This window comes from Schistocerca nitens, chromosome 11, assembly GCF_023898315.1.
Source record: "Schistocerca nitens isolate TAMUIC-IGC-003100 chromosome 11, iqSchNite1.1, whole genome shotgun sequence".
NCBI lineage: Eukaryota > Metazoa > Arthropoda > Insecta > Orthoptera > Acrididae > Schistocerca > Schistocerca nitens.
This window is the reverse complement of record NC_064624.1, coordinates 158,941,468-158,960,874: the sequence shown is the minus strand read 5'-3', so window position 1 is coordinate 158,960,874 and position 19,407 is coordinate 158,941,468. Positions and strand designations below refer to the sequence as shown.

The 19,407-nt window shown below is 41.9% G+C and overlaps 1 protein-coding gene across 1 annotated transcript in view; it reads left to right on the top strand.

Moving 5' to 3' along the window:
* The window catches only part of LOC126213211 (ankyrin-1-like), a 415,927-nt gene that overhangs the window by 50,317 nt on the left and 346,203 nt on the right, over nt 1-19,407 (top strand). The gene's annotated exons all lie outside the window — the stretch shown is intronic.

Sequence of the window (19,407 nt, the reverse complement as noted above, 5' to 3'; positions counted from 1 at the left end):
TCGTTCCGCAGATTCACACGCTAACCACGGGACCACGGCGCTCGTATACTAACAAGCTCCTTGATGTTGCCTACCTTGCGCATGGACTACTCAGTTTGTATAGTTTGCTTATTTTTTTCATAGTTCCAAACAACTTCTTCCCGTTTTCTCGATTGATCTGTGTACAGTTTTTCAAGGCCTATCGCTGTGCCAACTTATAACTAAATCTGAGGCGGGTGCGACGGGGAGGTTCCCTTGTAAGTTCTAGGGGACTTATGACCACAGAAGTTAAGTCCCATAGTGCTCAGAGCCGTTTGAACCATTTTTTTGTGCGGGCCCGTACGACTGCTGCTGTGTTTTGACACTGGCGGTTGTGAGGCAGTAGATTTGTGGTATCGCTGGGCTACTTCCACTGAGTGACAGCTGACCTTTCGCAGCAACAGCAGACGTTGCGGCCACCTGTTGTTGCTGTGTGGCCCTAAGGCTAGGCACAAATTGAGACGCGTATAGCGCGTGTGGCGAGACGCAGCGCAGCGCGTTTTTTTGTAACATTACAGTTTCAAATGGGACCGCGCAACTTGCGACGCGACGCGACTGGGACGCGACACGGGCCTGCGCCAGGTCGCGCGGCGTTGTGGTTGAGGCACAGTTTCTCGCGCCCGGCGTAGCGCTTGCCTCGCTAGCACCGTGGGAAATTTGAGGCGGGGAGCGGAAAAGTAGCCCGGCCATATGCTCACGTCGGAACGGCGCATATCAGCAGTGGTAGTATTGCCAATACGATAAATTTTGCCTTACTGTGTACTGAATTTTATTGCCTTTTGGTAGTGTTTCGTTTTTCACCATTTAAACGCTCCAGCTTTCTTCGCTAGCACGTTATACTTTTCTGTTATTTATATCTGCATGGTTTTGTTTTGTTTTTCTTCTGTCAAGAAAAATGTATACTTCAGTAACTGATGAGACATTGGCCGCTGGAATTGCACCATATGCCTCCGCGATGTTTTCAGATCGCAAGAAGGGACAAAGGTTGAATAAGGAAACAAGGAATATTATAAAATCATGTGATTAAGAATCAAGGCAGGGAAGTAAGGAAAGGTTATATTCTCGCTGCCTAGTAAGCTAGCGTATCTGTACGATCTGTTACAAAAATTTAGAAAGGGATAATCTCCACAGGTGTGATCCCTTTGTGCTTGTGGTAAAAAGAGTCCAAGATCTGAAGTATAGAAGTTTCACTGTGATTACTCTGATATGTATGTAATAATGTAATACGACACACTGTACTACATGCATGTGAACAACATATTTCCACTGCAAGCTAGAAACAGTCGAAAAGCAGTCACAAATAACAACGTTTTAATTGGGTCGTCTTGATGAGAAAAAGCATTTCAATTGTTGCATGGACATTATCAGCATTAATAAACTAATTATACAACAACAGGCTACACAAATGAAGAAAATGGTCGCTATTATTACGAAAGTAGGAATATCCTAAAAGAGTGTTATGATTAGATATATTTAATTTGTTGATATGTGCTGCTGACAAAGGCAGATCTACTTTCATGGCAATGTTTTTCGAACTCCATCTCACAAGGCACACATGGCTAGCTTGTGCATTCCTGTCGCGCGCATTATCCTTCGCTGCTGACGATACACTGACCATTGTGTTGTGCGACAGACCAATTGTTTATTTTTCTCAATAACAACAATTTTATTCGCGAACACGCATTGTCAGTTTGGCAAGCCCTAGGTGAGTAAACAGTATCTGGCATGTGCCTATCATTCCGCCTGAAGGAACGCTCGTCATTATTTTAATACTGCTCAGATCAAGAGAAGGAATAAGATCCTTTGGTAAATTTCCATTCCAGTCGCTCAGTGTTAAAAATACGATGGGTTACGGGGATTCCACCAAAATTCCAACAGAATTGCCAATCTGTTTTTGTGTGAGTTGTTAACCTTTTCTCATTCGAAGAAGCATCAAAAATGGTTCAAATGGCTCTGAGCACTATGGGACTTAACATCTGAGGTCATCAGTCCCCTAGAACTTAGAACTACTTAAACCGAACTAACCTAAGGACATCACACACATCCATGCCCGAGGCAGGATTCGAACCTGTGACCGTAGCGGTCGCGCGGAAGAAGCATCACCATTTACGAGTAAAGGCCACATTTCTCTTGGCGACTGGTTTAATTGTACGTCCTTTGTCACAATGTAGTTTGCCCAACTCATCTCACAGCAGCTATTGAGACAGAATTCCGAAACGGAGGAGCTCATTAAAAAAGTAATTGGCAATCACAGAGTTCAATAGCTTACCAAAAACCTCATAGTATCGGTCTGCAGTAACATAAAAGAAGAAATTTCATGTTTATTTTCATACTAGGAAGCTCTTGTTTCGCTAGCTGTCGATAACTCTTAAAAAATTACAGTCACTGGAGTGAAATAAATAAAAAAAAGTATAAGTAGTGATATATCGCCACAGATAAGAAAGTTCCGTGTGTTTAATAATTGGCAAAACACTCTCCTCCTTGTGTGCTATCATTCGCCAAACTTTCGTTTCGATGTCTCGAGCGGTTTAGGAGATACGAGAGATGTTGCGAGTATTTCATTCTCGCTGGCGTGAGATCGGAAGTGAGCGCGCTACATGGGATCCATTTTCTCGAGATCGGAGGCAGAGATCTCCTCCCAAGTCTAAACAAAAATTCAGCATGTTACCTAAATTTCATACGCAGCAACATATGGTGTAATACGCACCAAACGCAAAATCATAGCGACCCCTAATTTTCGTTGCAAACTTTTTGAGTTTTGCGTAGTGTCTTACTAAAATGTGTACATCACAATAAGAATGGCCATTAGCGATGTGATGGGCACTTCGTCACGAAGCTGACATATAACGCTACAACTAAGGCAAAAATCATATATTTTCAGAGAATAGTTTCTGTAAAATCGTTTGAGAAAGATAAGAGGTTGCGCGCGCTTCGGTTCAGTCAACGCAGAGCGTCGCCAGTCGGCGCGTGCGAAGTACGGTGTACGCGTCGCAATATGCGCTGGACCCGCGCGACCTGTGCGGCACGTGCGTGTCGCGCTGTAGTGTCGTGTTACGTCACACGTGCTATACGCTTCTCAATTTGCGCAAATTGAGACGCGTATAGCGCGTGTGGCGCGACGCAGCGCAGCGCGTGTTTTTGTAACTCCACAGGTTCGAATTGGACCACCGTGCAAATTGCGACGCGACGCGACTGGGACGCGACACGCGCCTGTGCCAGGTCGCGCGGCGTTTTGGTTGAGGCACAGTTTCTCGCCTCGCTAGCACCGTGGGAAATTTGGGGCGGGGAGCGGAAAAGTAGCCCGGCCATATGCTCACATCGGAACGGCGCATATCAGCAGTGGTAGTATTGCCAATACGATAAATTTTGCCTGACTGTATACTAAATTTTATTGCCTTTGAGTAGTGTTTCGTTTTTCGCCATTTAAACGCTCCAGCTTTCTTCGTTAGCACGTTATACTTTTCTGTTACTTATATGTGCATAGTTGTGTTTTGTTTTTCATCTGTCAAGAAAAATGTATACTTTAGTAACAGATGAGACATTGGCCACTGGAATTGCACCATACGCCTCCGCGATGTTTTCAGATCGCAAGAAGGGACAGAGGGTAGTGAATAAGGAAGCAGGGAATATTGTAAAATCATGTGACTTAGAATCAAGGCAGGAAAGTAAAGCAAGGTTATCTTCTCGCTGCCTAGTAAGCTAGCGTATCTGTACGATCTGTTACAAAAATTTAGAAAGGGATAATCTCCACAGGTGTGATCCCTTTGTTCTTGTGGTAAAAAGCGTCCAAGATCTGAAGTATAGAAGTTTCACTGTGATTACTCTGATACGTATGTAACAATGTAATACGACACACTGTACTACATGCATGTGAACAACATATTTCCACTGCAGGCTAGAAACAGTCGAAAAGCAGTCACAAATGACAATGTTTTAATTGGTTCGCCGTGATGAGAAAAAGCATTTCAATTGTTGCATGGACATTATCAGCATTAATAAACTAATTATACAACAACAGGCTATACAAATGAAGAAAATGGTCGCTATTATTACGAAAGTAGGAATATCCTAAAGGAGTGTCATGATTAGATATATTTAATTTGTTGAAATGTGCTGCTGACAAAGGCAGATCTACTTTGATGACAATGTTTTCCGAACTCCATCTCACAAGGCACACATGGCTAGCTTGTGCATTCCTGTCGCGCCCAATATCCTCCGCTGCTGACAATACACTGACCATTGTGTTGTGCGACAGATCAATTGTTTATTTTTCTCAATACCAACTATTTTATTCGCGATCACACACTGTCAGCTTGCCAAGCCGCATGTGCGTAACCAGTATCTGGCATGCGCCTATCATTCCGCCTGAAGGAACGCTCGTCATTATTTTAGAACTGCTCAGATCAAGAGAAGGAATAAAATCCTTTGGTAAGTTTCCATTCCAGTCGCTCAGTGTTAAAAATACGACGGGTTACAGGGATTCCACCAAAATTACTACAGAATTGGCAATCTATTTTTGTGTGAGTTGTTAACATTTCTCATTCGAAGAAGCATCATCGTCTGTGAGTAACTTCCACATTTCTCTTGGTGACTGGTTTAATTGTGTTTTCTTTGTCACAGTGTAATTTGCCAAACTCCTCTCACAGCAGCTATTGCGATAGAATTCCGAAACGGAGTGCCTCATTAAACAAGTAATTGGCAATCACAGAGTTCAATAGCTTACGAAAAACCTCATGGTACCGGTTTGCAGTAACATAAAAGAAGAAATTTCCTGTTTATTTTCATAGTAGGAAGCTCTTGTTTCGCTAGCTGTAGATAACTCTTAAAAATTACAGGCACGGGAGTGAAATAAATAAAAAGGCAAGTATTGATATATCGCCGTAGATAAGAAAGTTCCGTGTGTTTAAGAATTGGCAAAACACTCTCCTCCTGGTGTGCGATCATTCGTCAAACTTTCGTTTCGATGTCTCGAGCTGTTTAGGAGATACGAGTGATGTTGCGAGTATTTCATTCTCGCGGACGTGAGATCGGAAGTGAGCGCGCTACATGGGATCCATTCTCTCGAGATCGGAGGCAGATAGAGACCTCCTCCCAAATCTAAACAAAATTTCAGCATGTTAGCTAAATTTCATACGCAGCAACATATGGTGTAATACGCACCAAACACCAAGTCACAGCGATCCCTAATTTTCGTTGCAAACTTTTTGAGTTTTGCGTAGTGTCTTACTAAAATGAGTACATCACAATAAGAATGGTCATTAGCGAGATGATGGGCACTTCGCCACAACGCTGACACATAACGCTACAAGTAAGGCAAAAATCATATATTTTCAGAGAATAGTTTCTGTAAAATCGTTTGAGAAAGGTAAGAGGTTGCGCGCGCTTCGGTTCAGTCAACGCAGAGCTTCGCCAGTCGGCGCGTGCGAAGTTGGTGTACGCGTCGCAATATGCGCTGCACCCGCGCGACCCGTGCGTGTCGAGCTGTAGTGTCGTGTCACGTCACACGTGCTGTACGCGCCTCAGTTTGCGCCTAGCCTTTAACTGTCCCTCGTCAATGAACGCGGCAGCCACACGCCGCGATGTGAGCCGCGCGCCACGCCGCGTTCTGCCTGCCCAGGTCTTACAAGGAGACCACACGGGTAGTGGATTTTAGAATTTTTTTGTATTTATGCTACGTGAAGTGCACGACTCAAATAACAATCAGCCAAAGCCATTCGACGCAACTCTCAAAAATTCTCGAGAAAATCGACTTTGAAGTTTTGCAATTATATGTTGTTGTTGTTGTCGTCTTCAGTCCTGAGACAGGTTTGATGCAGCTTTCCACGCTACTCGATCCTGTACAAGCTTCTTCATCTCCCAGTACGTACTGCAGCGTACATCCTTCTGAATCTGCTTAGTGTATTCATCTCTTGGTCTCCCTCTACGATTTTCACCCTCCACGCTGCCCTCCAATGCTAAATTTGTGGTCCCTTGATGACTCAGAATGTGTCCTACCAACCGATCCCTTCTTCTATTCAACTTGTGCCACAAACTCCCCTTCTCCCCAACTCTATTCAATACCTCCTCATTAGTTACGTGATCCACCCACCTTATCTTCAGCATTCTTCTGTAGCACCACATTTCGAAAGCTTCTATTCTCTTCTTGTCCAAACTGGTTATCGTCCATGTTTCACTTACGTACATCGCTACACCCCAGCCGGCCGCGGTGGTCTAGCGGTTCTGGCGCTGCAGTCCGGAACCGCGGGACTGCTACGGTCGCAGGTTCGAATCCTGCCTCGGGCATGGGTGTGTGTGATGTCCTTAGGTTAGTTAGGTTTAAGTAGTTCTAAGTTCTAGGGGACTTATGACCTAAGATGTTGAGTCCCATAGTGCTCAGAGCCATTTGAACCATTTTTTAGCTACACCCCATGCAAATACTTTCAGAAACGACTTCCTGACACTTAAATCTATACTCGATGTTAACAAATTTCTCTTCTTCAGGAACGCTTTCCTCGCCATTGCCAGTCTACATTTTATATCCTCTCTACTTCGACCATCATCAGTTATTTTGCTCCCCAAATAGCAAAACTCCTTTACTACTTTAAGTGTCTCATTTCCTAATCTGATTCCCTCAGCAGCACCCGACTTAATTCGAGTACATTCCATTATCCTCGTTTTGCTTTTGTTGATGTTCATCTTATATCCTCCTTTCAAGACACTGTCCATTCCGTTCAACTGCTCTTCCAAGCCCTTTGCTGTCTCTGACAGAATTACAATGTCATCGGCGAACCAATTATATGTAAGTACCAATAATTAACATCGCTGTCTCAGCTTTAAGTGTAGCTCAGGTACCGCCGTCACGGTAGCTCAGCGTCTTCGGTCAGAGGTTTAGCTGCCCTCCGTAAAAAAAAAAAAAAAAAAAGAAAAAAAAGAAAAAAAAAAAAAGAAAAGGAACTGAGTGAACGCATCAACGAACAATCGGAATGGGTGTCATCGGACGTCCGCCACGAACAAATTCAACGGACAATAAAGAACAAAAAAATGAGATCAACAAAAAACAATGATGGTGGTAGTGTGCTGTCCTTAGTACCATAGAGTCGGTGTTTCGAATTCTGCCGCGACAGTTCAGTTTTTTTCGTTGTGTTCAAATACTTCAACAATTTTAATATCTAATGGTAATTTTTACGAAAAATGCACATATTTTTATTCGTAATTTCCTATATACGAGCACTGCCACGTCACGTCGTTAGGCCGGCACTCGCGTAGCTGCTGGCTGTTGAGTTGGGCCAGCCGCCTCTCTCATAGCGGCTAACGGCGTGACGTCGTACAGCTCTGGGAAGGCCTGTGTGTTACAAGGTGTCGGCTGTACGCGCTCTACGGAACGTTGCCGAAGCAGATTGTGTTTTGACGAGGCGTGCGCTGCATCCTCTTCTGACAAGAGAAAAAACGACTGTGATCTCGGACGCGTATGAGGGCAATAAGATACAGAAGGTTACGAATAAACAAAAAATATGTGCATTTTTCGTAACAATTGCCATTCGATATTAAAATTGTTGAAGTATTTGAACACAACGGAAAAAAAAACTATCACGGCAGGATTCGAAACACCGACTCTATGGTTGTGAGGCCAATACACTACCACCTGAGCTACACTTAAAGTACACTACCACTTTTTTTTTTCTTTTGTTCGGTATAGTTCGTTGCGTTTTGGTCTGGGCGGACGTCACAACACATCCGTTCAAGTTGATCGTTGAACGTTTGACTCAGTTTTTTTTTTTTTTTTATTACAGAGAGCACGCAGCCCTCTGACCGAACACGCTGAGCTACCGTGCCGACTACCTGAGCTACACTTAAAGCTGAGACAGCGTTGTTAATTATTGGTACTTACTTATAATTGCAAAACTTCAAAGTCGATTTTCTCGAGAAATTTTGAGGGTTGCGTCGAATGGCTTTGGCTGATTGTTATTTGAGTTTTGAACTTCACGTACCATAAATATAAAAAAAATTCTAAAATCCACTACCCATGTGGTCTCCTTTTCAGAACCAACACTAAAGTTTCTTCACAAGGAAAACGAAAGGGGAAGTAAGTTCCGCTTATCACCTCCTAGCCAATCGAGGTGTCAGGGGCGGCATGAAGTGTTAACACTACAACTGTCGTTTGTGTACGAAAGCTTGCAGGTTTCGCGGAATTGATAGTTCATGTTGAATGATGGCACTTGTAGCTCCTAATTTCGTATCAGTTCTCATAGACACTCTCCACATGAACCATGGACCTTGCCGTTGGTGGGGAGGCTTGCGTGTCTCAGCGATACAGATAGCCGTACCGTAGGTGCAACCACAACGGAGGGGTATCTGTTGAGAGGCCAGACAAACGTGTGATTCCTGAAGAGGGGCAGCAGCCTCTTCAGTAGTTGCAGGGGCAACAGTCTGGATGATTGACTGATCTGGCCTTGTAACACTAACCAAAACGGCCTTGCTGTGCTGGTACTGTGAACGGCTGAAAGCAAGGGGAAAGTACAGCCGTTATTTTTCCCGAGGGCATGCAGCGTTACTGTATGAGTAAATGATGATAGGTAAAATATTCCGGAGGTAAAATAGTCCCCCATTCGGATCTCCGGGCGGGAACTACTCAAGAGGACGTCGTTATCAGAAGAAAGAAAACTGGTGTTCTGGGGATTGGAGCGCGGAATGTCAGATCCCTTAATCGGGCAGGTAGATTAGAAAATTTAAAAACGGAAATGGATAGGTTAAAGCTAGATATAGTGAAAATTAGTGAAGTTCGGTGGCAGGAGGAACAAGACTTTTGGTCAGGCGAATACAGGGTTATAAATACACAATCAAATAGAGGTAATGCAGGAGTAGGTTTAATAATGAATAAAAAAATAGGAGTGCGGGTAAGCTACTACAAACAGCATAGTTAACGCATTATTGTGGCCAAGATAGACACTACTACAGCAGTACAAGTTTATATGCCAACTAACACCGCAGATGACGAAGAAATTGAAGAAATGTATGATGAAATAAAAGAAATTATTCAGATAGTGAAGGGAGACGAAACAGATAGTGAAGGGAGACGAAAATTTAATAGTCATGGGTGACTGGAATTCGGTAGTAGGAAAAGGGAGAGAAGGAAACGTAGTAGGTGAATGTGGATTGGGGGGCAGAAATGAAAGAGGAAGCCGCCTGGTAGAATTTTGCACGGAGCACAATTTAATCATAGCTAACACTTGGTTCAAGAATCATAAAAGTAGGTTGTATACATGGAAGAAGCCTGGAGATACTGACAGATTTCAGATAGATTAGATAATGGTAAGAAAGAGATTTAGGAACCAGGTTTTAAATTGTAAGACATTTCAAGGGGCAGATGGGGACTCTGACCACAATCTATTGTTTATGAAATGTAGATTAAAACTGAAGAAACTGCAAAAAGGTGGGAATTTAAGGAGATGGGACCTGGATAAACAAAGAGTTTCAGGGAGAGCATAAGGGAACAATTGACTGGAATGGCGGAAAGAAATACAGTGGAAGAAGAATGGGTTACTTTGAGGGATGAAGTAGTGAAGGCAGCAGAGGATAAAGTAGGTAAAAAGACGAGGGCTACTAGAAATCCTTGGGTAACAGAAGAAATATTGAACTTAATTGATGAAAGGAGAAAATATAAAAATTCAGTAAATGAAGCAGGCAAAAAGGAATACAAACGTCTCAAAAATGAGATCGACAGGAGGTGCAAAATGGTTAAGCAGGGATGGCTAAAGGACAAATGTAAGGATGTAGAGTCTTATCTCACGAGGGGTAACATATATACTGCCCACAGGAAAATTAAAGAGACCTTTGGAGAAAAGAGAACCATTTGTATGAATATTAAGAGCTCAGATGGAAACCCAGTTCTAAGCAAAGAAGGGAAAGCAGAAAGGTGGAAGGAGTATATAGAGGGGCTATACGAGGGCGATGTACTTGAAGGCATTATTATGGAAATGGAAGAGGATGTAGATGAAGATGAAATGGGAGATATGATACTGCGTGAAGAGTTTGACAGAGCACTGAAAGACCTGAGTCGAAACAAGGCCCCAGGAGTAGACAACATTCCATTAGAACTACTGACAGCCTTGGGAGAGCCAGTCATGACAAAACTCTACCGTCTGGTGAGCAAAATGTATGAGACAGGCGAAATACCCTCAGACTTCAAGAAGAATATAATAATTCCAATCCCAAAGAAATCAGGTGTTGACATATGTGAAAATTACCGAACTATCAGTTTAATAAGTCACAGTTGCAAAACACTAACACGAATTCTTTACAGACGAGTGGAAAAACTGTTAGAAGCCGACCTTGGGGAAGATCAGTTTGGATTCCGTAGAAATATTGGAACACGTGAGGTAATACTGACCCTACGACTTATCTTAGAAGCTAGATTAAGGAAAAGCAAACCTACATTTCTAGCATTTGTAGACTTAGAGAAAGCTTTTGACAACGGTGACTGGCATACTCTCTTTCAAATTCTGAAGGTGACAGGGGTAAAATACAGGGAGCGAAAGGCTATTCACTATTTGTACAGAAACCAGATGGCAGTTATAAGAGTCGAGGGACACGAAAGGGAAGCAGTGGTTGGGAAGGGAGTGAGACAGGGTTGTAGCCTCTCCCCGATGTTATTCAATCTGTATATTGAGCAAGCAGTAAAGGAAACAAAAGAAAAGTTCGTAGTGGATATTAAAATCCATGGAGAAGAAATAAAAACTTTGAGGTTCGCCGATGACATTGTAATTCTGTCAGAGACAGCAAAGGACTTCGAAGAACAGTTGAACAGAATGGACAGTGTCTTGAAAGGAGGGTGTAAGATGAACATCAACAAAGGCAAAACAAGGATAATGGAATGTAGTCGAATTAAGTCAGGTGATGCTGAGGGAATTAGATTAGAAAATGAGACACTTAAAGTAGTAGAGGAGTTTTGCTGTTTGGGGAGCAAATGACTGATGATGGTCGAAGTAGAGAGGATATAAAATATAGACTGGCAATGGCAAGGAAAGCGTTTCTGAAGAAGAGAAATTTCTTAAGATCGAGTATAGATTTGTCAGGAAGTCGTTTCTGAAAGTATTTGTATGGAGTGTAGCTATGTATGGAAGTGAAACATGGACGATAAATAGTTTGGATAAGAAGGGAATAGTAGCTTTCGAAATGTGGTGCTACAGAAGAATGTTGAAGATTAGATGGGTAGATCACATAACTAATGAGGAGGTATTGAATAGGATTGGGGAGAAGAGAAGTTTGTGGCACAACTTGACTAGAAGAAGGGATCGGTTGGTAGAACATGTTCTGAGGCATCAAGGGATCTCCAATTTAGTATTGGAGGGCAGCGTGGAAGGTAAAAATCGTAGAGGGAGACCAAGAGATGAATACACTAAGCAGATTCAGAAGGATGTAGGTTGCAGTAGTTACTGGGAGATGAAGAAGCTTGCAATGGATAGAGTAGCATGGAGAGCTGCATCAAACCAGTCTCAGGACTGAAGACCACAACAACAACTCATAGAAAATTCGAAATTAAAAGAACTACAGTTGTACAACTTACATTGTGTCAATGAAAAGAACTTGGTTCAACAATCACCTCTCAGTAGCTTCATATGCAAAGTTCTGTATCAGATCACTGAGGATGGCAGCAGCTAGAGAGAGAACGTCAGTAAGTCGCAGTCTTCCGACTTGTACTTGCTACTGCCCATTCAACTCCTGTGAACTTGACTTACAGTGTGTCTAACTGTAAGACGGCAGAGATGTGGGGGGAGTGCGGGGAGAGGAGGAAGCAAGCATTGTGCGTCATGCTCACACGAATGCAGACGAAAGGCTTGGAAGTAAAACTCGCTTTAAATGTTGTTCGTAAATGAAACTGAAATCGTCATATATATATATATATATATATATTCATTTACGAACAACATTTATATATAGGGTTAGTCACCTAACGTTACCGCTGGAATCAAATACTGACGAATCGATTCCACAGACCGAACGTGAGGAGAGGGGCTAGTGTAACTGGTTAATACAAACCATAAAAAAATGCACGGAAGTATGTTTTTTAACACAAACCTACGTTTTTTTTCAATGGAACCCCGTTAGTTTTGTTAGCACATCTGAACATATAAACAAATACGTAATCAGTGTCGTTTGTTGCATTGTAAAATGTTAATTACATCCGGAGATATTGTAACCTAAAGTTGACGCTTGAGTACCACTCCTCCGCTGTTCGATCGTGTGTATCGGAGAGCACCGAATTACGTAGGGATCCAAAGGAAACGGTGATGGACCTTAGGTACAGAAGAGACTGGAACAGCACATTACGTCCACATGCTAGCACCTTTTTATTGGTCTTTTTCACTGACACACATGTACATTACCATGAGGTACACGTACACACGTGGTTTCCGTTTTCAGTTACGGAGTGGAAGCCGGCCGCGGTGGTCTAGCGATTCTAGACGCGCAGTCCGGAACCGCGCGACTGCTACGGTCGCAGGTTCGAATCCTGCCTCGGGCATGGATGTTTGTGCTGTCCTTAGGTTAGTTAGGTTTAAGTAGTTCTAAGTGGACTGAAACAGCCTTATTTTGAAACAACGATACAGTTTCTGTGTCTGGCTCGAGATCGAATCTGGTCTGGTTGTCCGAGACAGGGGCGAAATGAAACACCACTGTTTCGAAACAGTGAACCACAGCCGTTCCGAAACACTGAAACAGTTCCACGTATCGATACACTGTATCGATACATAGAAACAGTGGCCAAGTCTATTACGCACTGTACCTGTACCTTTGTCATCAGAGATGGATTTACGTATAGGCCCACCAGGCACGAGCGTAAGGGCAGTACCTTTAGAGGTCGGCATTTTTTGCATTCTATTTAATATTTTATGTTTTCAAAATAACTGCTCTAACACATGACAAGAATGATTAATATTGTGAAATAACCAGGTAGTTTGAACAAGACGTAACGACGACAATCGACAATACAAGTTTGAGAAATTGTTAGTTTACTTCGCGACTCAATGGAAATTTAAACACTCATTTTCCGTCTGGAATCGAGTTTTGAAAAGTTATTATTGCCATAATGGTGTCAGCTTTTAAGTTAACGTTCATTGAGAATAGAGAAAGAGGCGACAATGAAATCAAATTATTCTGCATTGTCATTCTTGTCTTAACGATTTTATCTCATAGCAGTCCGCAGCTCGTGATCTTGCGGTAGCGTTCTCGCTTCTTGTGCTCGGGGTCCCAGGTTCGATTCCCGGCGGGGTCAGGGATTTTCTCTACCTCGTGATGACTGGGTGTTGTGTGTTCATCATCATCATCATTGACTCGCAAGTCGCCAAGTGGCGTCAACTAAAAAGGACTTGCAATACGTCGGCCGAACTTCCCCGCATGGGGCCTCCCGGCCAACAATGCCATACAATCATCTCATTTATCTCATAGCACAGTTTGGTCAAGTAATCCAAGCTAGTCAGTTTGTCATTGTTGTGTTTAAAGTAAAAAGCTTTCTCCTCGTGTACAGTGTGGTACGATTTTCAACTGGAAGTTTTTATGTACAAACTTTTTTTTGTGCTGGTGTTGCTTGACAATTGTATAAGTGTCTTTAACGTGAATAAGAGTGACAAGAACAAACGTGCAAAATTAAGTGGGACGCGTATATTACGGTGTGTTTAGGGGTGTAAATTTTTTTTATGCGCCACTGTTTGTCACATTTACTTTTCAGCCAATGAACAGTCACCATTTTTGCTGGCAAAAATAGCTTCTTCAACATGGACAAAGTTGCAACCATTATCCGATATTAAACTTCATACAATTATATCACACTGTACAGTTTCAAGATTAGGTACGACAAAAAGAGGGCTCCAAAACCATCACACGCTTTCTGTGTTTATATTGACCATGGAAAACTTATTATAGAAAAATTATAAGAAACTTTCAATAAGTGATTGAATAATTCTGTAAGTTGAGATTTACACTGCCAATACATGTGCCTGTAACCACATGAAATTTCATTAACATCAGACTAACACGTTTCAAGAGTTTTGAAGTGAGTAGTTCCTAGGGAAAACGCCCATAATCCAGGCAGTTGTTACTATAAATATAAATAGAAAATAGTTATTAAACATTATAGGCAAATTCTCTCATATAATAACCTAACGCAGAATTAAACTAGAAAAAATTGGTGTAACGCATTTTGCGATAGGCCCATTTGTTCATTTGTAATTAAATGTTAAGCTAGAAGGTTCTTCTTAATTTTTGCAAAACTGCGCCTCAAAATCACATAACCCTTTTCATAATGGTAAATAGGAGACTCACCCTTCTTTGCTTCATCCTCAGTTTTCCTGGATGGTCCCGCTTCTTCATGCTGAGATTCCGCATCACGCGGTGACTTCCCACTCTCTTTCGAAACAAGTGCATCAGAATTCTGTGTCTCTTTTTTAGAAATAAAAAAACCAGAAGGGATTTCTGTCTTGTCCGTTTCATAGTTTTTTTTTTTTTTGCAAAGACGACTCTTTTAACAACCAAACACACGCACACGCAGTTTAAGCTGGCTTAACACACGACGTCCGAAACTTCGTCACTCTAATTGTGTCTAGACTTGGCCACTGTTTCTATGTATCGATACAGTGTATCGATACGTGGAACTGTTTCAGTGTTTCGGAACGGCTGTGGTTCACTGTTTCGAAACAGTCATGTTTCATTCCGCCTCTGTCTCGGATAACCGGACCAGATTCGATCTCGAGCCAGACACAGAAACTGTATCGTTGTTTCAAAATAAGGCTGTTTCAGTCCACCTGTGCTTGGAACGGACTAATTGTATCGAAACAGTGATGTTTCATTCCGCTCTGTGTCGGACGAGATTCGGGCCGGCACAGGTACTGAAACACAACATACCACTTCATCAAACACTTTCAAGAGTGTCGAAATCTTTTTGACAAGCAATAGCATGAAGCTTAAGATATCCGAAAATGAAGCTTCGTTTCTAGCTGACTGTCCTATTACGAAATGGCGTAACATCTGCTTTATAAACACTAACCAAACAATAAAACAACGCATACTATTCACATTCAAAATAATAAATATGTGAAAATCATTCAGTTAAATTACACTTTTTTTTATAACATACGCTTCTCTGTTCATGTACAGTAATCATATTGAGTAACGCAAGTAAGCCTACAACATTTTGAATAAAAAAAGGCGTAGAGTGACAGTTATTAGACATATACATAAATTTGATGTAGGTATAATTGCAAGCAATCTGTTTGACATATTACTGATAGTGTAATGGTGAACGGGAAGGGCTGGCAAGCATGGTGAATTTATAGTAACGGTTCGAAACACCTTGAAAGACAAAAAATTTTTCTGTTATATTTTGTTGTTTATTCGAATTATTTGGCGTTATTTGTGAGTCTATAGTCACTGTGCCTATTATCCACAATGATTCCCTTTGTGTGCATGTAAATTAGCAGTATGGGTATATTACCCATACTAAGGGAATGTGGGAATCCCATTAGCATATCCGTTGTTTCTGCAGTTTGCTCCCACCTCCAGTTCCGTTCGTGGTGGTTCTTCTGTCTTCAGCTATGGCTGTCCTCAGCCAATTGAAAAGTATGAAATTCACACGACACGAAAGCAGTGCATTTGCTGCAGGAAGCACGAAACTGCCAAGACGCCCAAGTGATAGTTTCATACTTTCTGCGACATGATTAGTGCTCTCTCACCTCATTTCTGTTTATATGGACATACTTATACAGTAGACATTGAAGATGATAAAATGTGTAGGTTTATTAGATTACAAAACACAAACTGTTTCACTGTTTCGAAACAGCGTATCGAAACATTACATTCTACTGTTTCGTTTGTTTCGAAACAGTTACGTGTTTCAGTTTGCCCATCTCTAACTGTGTCTGCCCAAGGGGAAGCCACAGAACACACTGTATTGTTTCCGTTCAGTGTTGCCAGCCAAAAATAAGTTAATTCCGCTACGAGCACTTCCAAATTCCACTACAGTTTCAAATGTAATTTATGATATAGTCTACATAATTCCTGACGATATGCAGGCTAAATAAATAATTTAAGCTATAAACAAATATATTCCATATCTTTCCAGCTGGGGCATTTAACGGTCAGCGAGAGCTAGGACGACAGTGTCCAGTGATGGACCTGAATATCGTGCTTCATTCAAATAGTAGCTGTTAATACATAATATATACTATGTATACTATACTATATATACTATATATTCTATAATATAGTAGTTTGATGCGACAGGTAATTTTCCTCTTTATATGCAATCTGAACTGGCTAAGGCGTAAGGAATTAATTTACAAGGTTTTTTTTTTTTTTTAGCACTGTGAATTAATTTACAAGGTTTTTTTTTTTTTTTAGCACTGTGTGTGTGAAACGTTTCAATGTTTATTAAAATCACAGTGAAATGTATGCAGCAATATTTTGATCACCTTCAGTTCTCAGATAATAATCGATACGTTTTTCAAACTTCAGGCAACGGCCTTGCCACAGTGGATACACCGGTTCCCGTGAGATTACCGAAGTTAAGCGCTATCGGGCGTGGTCGGCACTTGGATGGGTGACCATCCAGGCCGCCATGCGATGTTGCCATTTTTCGGGGTGCACTCAGCCTCGTGATGCCAATTGAGGAGCTACTCGACCGAACAGTAGCGGCTTCGGTCAAGAATACCATCATAACGACCGGGAGAGCGGTGTGCTGACCACACGCCCCTCCTATCCGCATCCTCCACTCAGGATGACACGGCGGTCGGATGGTCCCGGTAGGCCAATCGTGGCCTGAAGACGCAGTGTGCCTTTCCAAACTTACGGAAATTTTCCTCCGTAATTGTGTACGAAATATAATAATGATCAATAACGGTTCTTGTTTTGGATGTCTAGTCATACTAGGTCTTTTAGTTTTAATGTCTGTCATCATGGAGAAAGACTGTTCGGTATCTGCATTCTCGTGCAAATATTACATGTTTTGTACTTGGCAGTGAAAATTTACGAGGGTTTTACATTTCGCCAAAGAAAGTTGAATTCCGCAAAATTTTTAACCATTTCATAATTTCGCCGCTACGCCACGAAGGCCAAAAAACTCCAATACACGTAGCGGAATTCCGCAACGGTTGGCAAGATTGCACTCACTTCCGTTGCACACACAGTGAGGGTGGGGTTAGACACCCCGCGGCAGGGCACAGCTATTTTTTTGCAGCCTCATTCCTCAATGGCTTGTCACTACGTCAACCAAGCGCAGTGGGCAACTATTTTGTGGCACGGGGTTTCAAAGGCGGGTATTCTTCTAATATTGGCGTTTTTTTGTGTAAACTAAGGAAGGGGGGTCCGAACCCCCTGCCTCTCCCCTTATATACGTCCGTGAATGTCTCCCTTACGTTTCTTGTTCTGCCTCATGTCTCTGCACACCACCCAAGTTTATAAATCTCTTATATTCTCCTTATATGCTACTGATTCCCTCTAGGAAAGCATTATTTGCATTTCAGAGATATGTAATGGTACGATGATCAATGCCTAGACTGAAACAGGTTAACATTACAATAAAATATTTAAAAAAATCATTCTTTTGCGATCAAGAATGATTATTTGCTATGATTTCATTTTCGTGGTTGTGATGCATTTATTAATAACAATTTAACCACTGTTTAATTAACACAGTACAGTTGGCTGTGATTTCCGTTGGGTATTTACTTCATGCATTTCACTTCTCTTAATGCCTCGCTACTCGTTATGCTCTGCATATACTGATATTTCCAGACTAGGCAACTGTCTAAACTGGGATAGGCCACACCTACCTATAACGGGAGCGGCATCGACCCATGGCGTAATGATGTGTCATGTGATACGATACAAGCACAGGTAGAGATATGACAGAACGCTGACGATGTTTACTTGGTACCTAGTTATTATGTCTTGTGATGTACATTGTGCTGGCAGTCTGATCTACAGCGTAGCCTAGGATGACAGGCTACAGTATGGTTGTGATGTACCGAAACCAAAGAAATGGGTTGACATGACAATAACTATTTTTCTTCTTTTATTAGTCGAATTGAGCTTCTATGGACTGCGTGGTAACAACCAATTTCATTTTAGTGTCTAGGTCTTGTTCGTGTTCTAGCTTTGACTTCTTGCCAGTATCTTCTGAGCTCCTCAAGAAGTTATCCTCTTCGGACAAAGGTCCTCTCCGTCTTTTGGACATTGATGCCATTTTAAGACCTTGGTAGTTGTTCACCAATCTTCGATATTTGTTCCCGTCAGGAATTTCTCTCTCTGGGATACCAATCTGCCTAAGATTTTTATCACATTCTTCGAACCATCTCGGCACTATTTTCTTGGATTGGATAAAACTCCATATTCTTTTTGTTAGTTGGTCACCGTCCATCCTCACGAGATGACTGTAAAATAACAATCGTCTCTTCTTAATGGATTTTGTGATAGGTTCTGTCTTCCTGTACAAGTCCTCATTTGCTCCCATTCGCCATTGTTCATCAACCCATCTATTACCTAGGATTTTCCTTAATATCCTGCACTCTCGATTTTCCAGCCACTCACCTTGACCTTGTCTATTCGTGGTCAAAATTTCAGACGCATATAAGCCCTCAGGTTTTACAACTGTATTATAATGTTGGAACTTGGCCTTATACTTATCGACTTTTTGCTATAAGTATTCTTTGTCAGTTGGTATGCCTGGTCTATCTTCCTCCTGACAGCCTATTGATCTTGTTAACTGCTGACTCTATGTTGTTAGCAAAAATGGCCAGGTCATCTACAAAGGCCAAGCAGTCATTGTACACCCATTTGTTCTTAGGATCAAGTCTGAACCTCTCTTCATTTGTTTCTTCTTGGACTAACAACTTTCTACACCAACTGTAAGTATTGTTATGGCGCATTTTTAGTTACAGTGAATTTGACATGTGATTTTTCAGTGTTTTGATGACACCATAAACCATAGTAGACGGGCGTTAGTACTAGGCACTGTTCTTCCAAAGCCTAAAGATGCTATTATGCCTGTGCAAACTGTTAGTGCACGCCAGTATTGGGACAAGGCCAGTTCTGAGCCACTCTGCATTGTTGCCAGATGTATCCAAGATGGCGGCGATGGTGTCATCCAAGATGGCGACATGTAGACTTGGTAAAAGTGCATGACATCACCCAATATGGCGGCCATGACGTAATCCAATTTTGGCAGGAAGATAGGTCAATTGGGGTACCTCCAATAATTTAACCCCTTCCCCCAGAAAATGGCGGCAAGTTCAAATTCCATCAGGATAATGCAACACCCATCTACAAACCTAAGAAAAATGGCGGAAAGATAGGTCATTTGGAGTACAGCCACTAACCTAAGTCATCCGAGCGCCACCTATTCCTTGGGATTAGCAGGAAGTC